Here is a 7,932-nt window from a genome sequence, read left to right on the forward strand (position 1 = left end):
ACTGCACGAGTCGAAGACGACCGGTCGCCCGGCCGAAGACGGCACCACACGCGCCGGAAGCGCTCCCCGGCGGCGGCGGAAGTGGTCAGAGTGCCGCCCCTCCCCTCGCGCAAGGGCGGCACCGGACAGGCGGTCGCGGTGATCTGACTTGTCGCGTGCCACGTCCCCGCTCTCCCGCCTGGCCGGCGGCTCCGGAGCTAAATTTCAAGCCTCGCCGCAGTAGGACCTGCGCCGCCCGCGGTGGCTGTTGGGGGCCTGCGGCCTGCTGGGTCGCATCTTCGCCTGTAGTTGCGTGGCTGCTGTCCGCACGTTCGGTGTCGGGTCCCTGCCGGAGCGGGCCCGGCTGCCGACCCGGCTGGGCAGGGTTCTTGCCCGAGTCCGAGATGTGCTGGAGTCTCCTGGAGCGAACCCGTAAAGCTGCCTTAGAAGGGCAGCAGTCTCGGGGGAGAGCCTCCGCAGGGCTTCCCACTTGGCTGTCCTCAAAAAAAGAAACCATAACCCACAGCAGTTTGGTCCAGTTGCTGTTACTCGATGTCCTTAGTAACTGTTGTTGCATCTCGCCTGTATATATTTTTCTAGGTCCCGTTAACTATAGAGAGCACAAATTGTATTTTTTCAAGGTTTAAAAGTTGTTTTGGAATTTTGTTTTCCTTTTTTTGATATGAAATAGCTTACAAGAATAACTTCGTTTCTGATTGCAATATATTGGTACTGCTGCAAGGCATAGACTACTGCTGTCTTGAAACCAGAATCAGAATCACAGAATCATTAAGGTTGGAAAAGACCTTTAAGATCGTAAAGGCCACCCATCAACCCAACACCACCATGCCCCCTAAACCATGTCCTGAAGTGCCACGTCTATGTTTTTTGAATATTTGTTAAGTGGCATTACAGAGGGATGTACTGCCTTGTATGTCTGCTGCTTTGCTGCCATACTGCTGTTCTACCCTTGCAAAATTCTAGAAGCAGAAGAATGTCATATTTTCAAACATGTTTTCTGTATGTTAGTTTTTATCAAAGTCTTTGTACGTTGACATTGTCTTTTCCAGATGTTTTTCTAGCTTATATTTTTCCTAGTTTACCTTTTTTTACCACCTGCACATTCCTCTGTTTTTTTCTTACTTGAAAATTTTGCATTAAGGTTTCACAGACCTCAAAGAACCTTCAGGCCTGGGGTCAGCTGCTCAGTTTACATGTGTTGGCTTTATCTTTTTCATTTGCTCAAATCTAACCAGGGTGTCAGCTGTAGTTACATAAAATATATCAGAAATGCCAGCAGACCACTTAGCTAAGAAAACTGCAAATATTTTCATCAGATTCACAATCTAGAGATCTGCCAAATAAAACAAGATGAAGTATATTTTGAGGGTAAAACCATTTAATGGAGGTTTAATTTCAGATTATCAATATAAAATTCATACTCCTTTTTAAGTTGCAGTGATTTGGTCTCAAAAGGCTGCATAGAAGTATCTGATACCTGGTGCAGAGGGCACAGGAGTTCTGCATATGCTGGCTTGGGAGTGTGTGGTGGTGAACTTGCTAGCATAGGTCACTGTCCTGTGCTAATCACATTGAATTTGGGTAGTAATGGTCAAAGAGAGTCCTTCAGCAAATTCATGAAAACATATAGGGAAAGAGAAGCATGTCCTTGAATGGAGAAAGTGTGACAGGAGCCATGAATCCAAAGTCATGATCCAGAGCATACATATGAGTATAGCAGCCATATTTGGAGGAAGATGTTGGTCCTGCAATACACAGATTAAGTTTGATGCATTGTAGGTACTGGCTTACCCATGTGCAATAAACGGAGAACATAGCAATCCTATAATTGTTAAATGGATATTGTCTTCACTGTCCCAAGAGGCAAGAATACTAACAAATCTAAGAAGGCACTCTATTAGCAGGAATTAAACTAATATGCTTTACAGAATATCTTCAAATGTCACCACTACAGAGCAGGGTATATAGATACCACATTTGAGGAATTCCAAAAAAGCAACTGCAGAGGTAGCTAAATCGCACATCTGCACTAGCAACGCACGTTTTTCATTATATGACATGCGTAAAATCATGTAGTCACAAAAATACCTGCAAAAGCAGATGTTATTACAAACCAAATGGCATGATTGAAGGTTGCACTTGCACTCCATATCTACTCGTTAGAGAACCAAGACTTGTATTTGCACCATCCGCACACCAAGCTGGCTGAATACAGCCAAGATTCAAGGAGGTGTGCTGGAGTAGTTGTTGAATAAGCTTAAGCGCTGCGTCTTCATGCTGGAACTTGTTCTTATCATGCTGGGGTGGGGTGGCCACCTGTGGAGTGAGTGCTGGTCTATGCAGGGAGACTGTTCTTTGTGTTAAGCTATTGGCAAGTCCACATATGTGAGAATTCTGAACTAAATGAGGAAAAGCAGGAATGGAACTGCATCTCAAATATGACTCCCTAGTCATGTGGACACAGTATGTTAACTAAAAGTTTAGATCGTGATCCATCAGTAAACCAGGACATAGGACAGTAAAAATGTCACCTGTCCTTACCTTCACTTTTCAGCTTGGATAAATATATGAAGCAAATACTAAGATTTTTGATCAGTTTGCTTTGAGCCCCATAGGTAATCAAACACACTTAGAAAAACAATTACGGAAGTATGTCCAGTTCAGCAAAATAATAAAATGTTAAAGTATTCAGAATCATAAAATCATAGAATCATAGAATAGTTTGGGTTGGAAGGGACCTTTGAAGGCCATCTAGTCCAACCCCCCTGCAATGAGCAGGGACATCTTCAACTAGATCAGGCTGCTCAGAGCCCAGCCTGACCTGGAATGTTTCCAGGGATGGGGCATCTACCACCTCTCTGGGCCAGTGTTTCAGCACCCTCATTGTGAAAAATTTCTTCGTTATATCTAGTCTAAATCTACCCTCTTTCAGTTTAAAGCCATTACCCCCTTGCCCTATCACAACAGGGATGGAAAAGCATTTACAGGGCAGCAAATCAGTAGCATAGACATGAATTTTCAGGTGATCCATTTACATGTCAGAATATGATGGATGTATGTACAGAATTAACATTTCCTGTACTTCAAAAGCCATTAGTTATAATGAAGATAAATTAAATGTACCTATCATTTGCTATATTGAGTAACATTGAAGACAACCCCATAAAATGGTAAATTCAAATATTTACAGATTCATGACTGAAAAACATGAAAACAACATATAAGCATGAATTTCTTGTATTCCGAATACCTCATTATAGCTACACATGAATGCAGCATTGAGTGTCCTATCAATAATTATTTCAGTTGAAGACTTAATGTGTCTGTCATAATTGCAAGTTAGTCAGTTATGTGTTATTTCCTGGCTGTTGTGTTCCATGGAAGCAAATACATTCCCTGATTGACATGGTGTCATAGACTGAGTTTGAACAGGGGTTGCATGTTTTCCTATAAACTGACAAAATGGCAGAAGTAAGCATTTACACAGTCATCTGCTAAGTGTGACGGTCACACAGAATGGAATAGCATACCATAATGCAGTGAATAATGTAAAAGGTAAAGCAGCATTTCCCCAATAGTAAAATACAAGCTGATAAAATGCAGCTAAAATTTCTTAGTGTAATATATAGATATATGCATGCACAAGGCCAGCAGATCGGTAATCAATGGTCTCTGTGAAACACAGCAGAGACTGTACCACTTGCTATTCAACCAGCAGTGCACCTCATTTGGAGGCAGTCTTTGGTAGCACTGTCAGACTCTGGAAATGTAGAAACAAAACCAGAACAAGATTCCATGGTAGTAGTTAAAAAAAAAAAAAAAGAGGAGGGTGTATTTCTTTCTCTCATTTGTGAGGATTTCTGTAACAGAAGCGTGGGAATGGAATTCTCCACAAGTAGTTACTGTGCAAATGGAGTAGCCATGACAAAAACCTTTCCTGTCACTAGGAAGTGCTGCTGCCAGCAGATGCTAAAAGGGAATTACTTCCTTAAAGATAACATTAGCAGAAATTTCCCCTTTCTGTAAAATGTATTCTCCTAAGCCAAATTCACAGGCTTTACATTACACAGTAATGAATTGAATTAAAAGGACAAAATTTACCTTGAAAAAAAGAAAAAAGCCCAACCCAAAACCAAGCAAACAAAACCAAGCATAATGAATTTCAGCCTTGGAACTCCTAAACTAAACATGATATGTATGTTAGTGGCAGGTCACTAACACTCATCTCCTAAATATATGTCTATGTGGCAAAGTGAGGTGCCTGAACAGATACCTGAATTAACTAACCTGGTCTGCGAGTTTCTTACCCAGAAGATAATTCACACAGTTTTCCTCAGGCTGTCTGTTTGAGTTTGACAGGACCTTATTGTTCTTGGGAGGACAAAAACTAGCAAATCCTTTCCTTTTTTCCTTTTTTTCCTTGTTTTTTTTCCCCCTTTTTTTCCATTTTTCTTCTTTTTTTTTTCTGCAATCAAAAAATGCCAAGTGCAATGTCCACATAGTACTTGCCGTCATATCTGCTACAGACTTTTCTTAACCAAAGTTATGATGAAGGGAGAATGGTGCAAAGGGACAGCAGTGTTTTGCTTCAGGCGGACAGTGAATTTCTGTTTTGTGGCCTTTCCTTGACATAATGTCACGTTACCGCAATATGTCAAGTTCTTCTCCATTTGTGCTTGAAAATGCAGCTTAAACTTTTATTTCTTGGCACTTTGTGGTGATGATGGCCAAACATTTCTGTCACAGCCAAGCTGACAAAATAGAATACACATATGTATTTCTTGCCTTAAAAATAAAGCAGGAAAGGTAGTGAGAATCTTCTGGTCTAATCTTCAAAGGGGACAGTAGAATCCAAGTGAAATAGCAGTGATTTAGCCTGTGAAAGAAAACACCTGAGGTCATTATAGTCTGTCTAATAAAAAGAAAAAACAGAATGTTTCCTTTTTTCTATGAGCAATGCCAAATTACATGCTTCTAGGTCATAGCCAACAGAGGAAAAAGGGTATACAGTGAAATACATAACAGAATAATTACTATTTTGCTTTATATTGGAAACCTATGTAATTTAAGACATTCATCTTCTACATTCTACTTGCTAGAAAGACAGTATTTTAGAATTATATTCTGTTTACTTCCCTGAGTTCATAATTCCAATGTGTTTTAATAAGCAATGATCAAGAATATTTCTTTCCCTTCCTTTCCCCCATATTAAGTTCTCAGTATGTAGACTCTGATTAGCAGCTTTGCATGAGTTTACCAGTCTAATGGAAGATTGCCTATTATAAGATTTTCTTGGGAAGACTTAATGAATATTAGATGAATTCCTGTTAGCTTGATTTGTGTTTACAAAATTGTTCAAACATGTTTAATAGGTTGCATCATTTTCCCAAACTGCATAGTGAGAAAAATGCTTGAACAGTAAAAGTTACTGATGAGAAGAGTTTTATTTCTAATGAGATATCTTCTGCATAGAACCATGGCATTTTAAAGGGTGTTTTCACCCTTGTATTATCCATTTTGTTTTACAGGAGTGTTCTAAATCTTGGAACTAAAGAACTAAAGAACTAATACTTAGGGGATACTTTGTAAGTGATATATTATAACATACTGAATGGATAAAGTGTATATTTATTAAAGTACATTGTCTTACAGGACATATGACCCTGAACTAAAATTCAGTCTAGATATTTTGAAATACTAAAAAAGTATCACATCTATCTGGACAAAAAGACCAAAAAAGGGAAGACATTCTTTATGATTCAGCTGTACATAATGAAGTTTCTAAGACTTTCTGGATTTACTACTTCTTTGCACTAGAACATGATTATTAATAAAAAGCAAGGAGTCTTGATTTAGAAGGCTGTCAGTGATGCAGAATCTTTTTCCACATGGGACAATTACTCTAACAGCTGCCTTTACATCTTTAAAAAAGTGGATTTATTTCTATTCTGAATTACTCTATTATCAGCTGCCTGCTGCCAAGACTGACAAGACCATCATGAAAGTTTCTCTCCCATATAAATTCTTACCTGATCAGTAGGACTCCCTTAATCTCTTCTTTGTAAGCCAGCCTAAGTTCCCTGAGTTTTTAATGGAAGGAATTAAATTTCTTTTATTGTTTTTCTTTCTTTATTTCTCAATTAATTGATTTTCCTATCATATTTGCATAATTCTCTAGAAATGATTTTTCAATAAGAAAAGGCTAGTAGCATAGCCTTGCCTTTCCCATTATTGACCTGTTTGGGTGTTCAAGAATAATTGTTTTTCCACTGAGTTTCCAAAGCTGATGCTGCCACCATGTAAGCAGACACCACTTTTTTTGTTTTAAATGTGTAACTTTACCTTTGGCTACATCATATGTACCTGGTTTTATTATGCCTACCTTACAGTGCAATTCAGATTGCTTTGTATCAGTGACTTGTCCTTCTCATTATCTAAACAATCCTTAATCTTTGCCTTATTTTTACGTCTATTAGAAATGAATTTGTTCCCAGAGCTACTAGACAGAATTGTTAAAATGTACACAGCCAAGAAGAAACTCTGCTAGACTTCTCTTAGAAACACAAGTATTTGATGATCATTTCCTCTCACCATACATTTGAGACCTAACAAGTAGCCTAATCCATTTGATGTGCAATGTAAAAGTTGTTTTGTTGCAGTTTCTTAACCACATATTGCATGTTATCAAAGTCACATACTGTATAGAAATCTACATATTTTATATTGAGAGTGTTATCTACCACCTCTGTCAACCTAACTTGTAACCGCATTTTAAATAAGAAATCAAGTTACTTTGATGGATATATTTTTCACAAATGCAGGTTGATTGGCATTAATTATGTTATCCTCCTTTAATTCTTAATGGTAGTCCTGTAGCATCCATTCCATTATTTTGCATATGATTGACATCCAGCTGACAGGTCTATAATTGCCCTCTTTAAAAGCTGAAACACCTTTGCTCTCTACCACTCTTCTGGAACTGATAGAGTGTTTCAGGAGTTACTGAAAAACAATGTTAATGGTGCACAGAGCTTGTCAGGCAGCACTTTTAAAAGTTTTGTATGCAAATTTTCTGGAGACAGTGATTTTAAAATTTAAGTCTGCAAATTTTCTGGTATTGCTATTAGAATGTAAAGAGTTCAACCCTCATTACCATATGACATACACATATAAATATTTCTGGTTTGTATTTCGACAGAAATTAACTGTTCTGTATCATAAATATTATTTTTCATATAATCACCTAATGGATCAATATGATGGGAGGTTTTTTCTACTGAGGAATGGATTTCATTCCCCAAAAGCATTAAAGAGTTAGCACTGACCATCTTTAATTCTGCTGATGTGTAGATACTCTTAACAAGTATCTATACTTCTTATCTTCTTGTTTACAGTAATTATTATCAGCTTACTTTTTTTTTTTCATGTTTCAATTATTTTTTCTTATACCTTCTCTTCCCTTCTAAGGCTAATGGTTTGTTTAACCATTGTGGCCTTTGTTGACTGCCCTGTGGCTCTTTGGGCAGCTAGCAAGTTGTTTGTCGATGTTCTGGATTGCATTCAGAGCTCTGTATCCTAGGCCTGTGTTTATTTTCTGTTATTGTTAATGGGTATTAAAGTCATAGTTCCCTACAGTTAATTTATTTTAAAATATTTGGAGTAATCTTCTGCTTTCAAAAACAAATCAAGTCTATGAAACTGCCATATCAAAGCAGCCCAGCCTTAGCAATTCTTCAAGGAATCCTGGTTTTAGGTTTGCACTCTGCATTTTTTCCTTTCCCCATCCTTTCAAAAAAGGTATAAAAAGACTGCTCATTTCTCAAAAAAAACATTTTCTTTCTCTTCCAGAGAAAAGTAAGTGGCACTGACAGAATTAAAGAGCCCAGATTCACCATGCGGGCCACCAGTAAATGGGTCATCCTGAAGAAGATA

This window comes from Phaethon aethereus (assembly GCF_964289735.1).
Source record: "Phaethon aethereus genome assembly, chromosome: 4".
In the NCBI taxonomy this organism is placed as follows: domain Eukaryota; kingdom Metazoa; phylum Chordata; class Aves; order Phaethontiformes; family Phaethontidae; genus Phaethon; species Phaethon aethereus.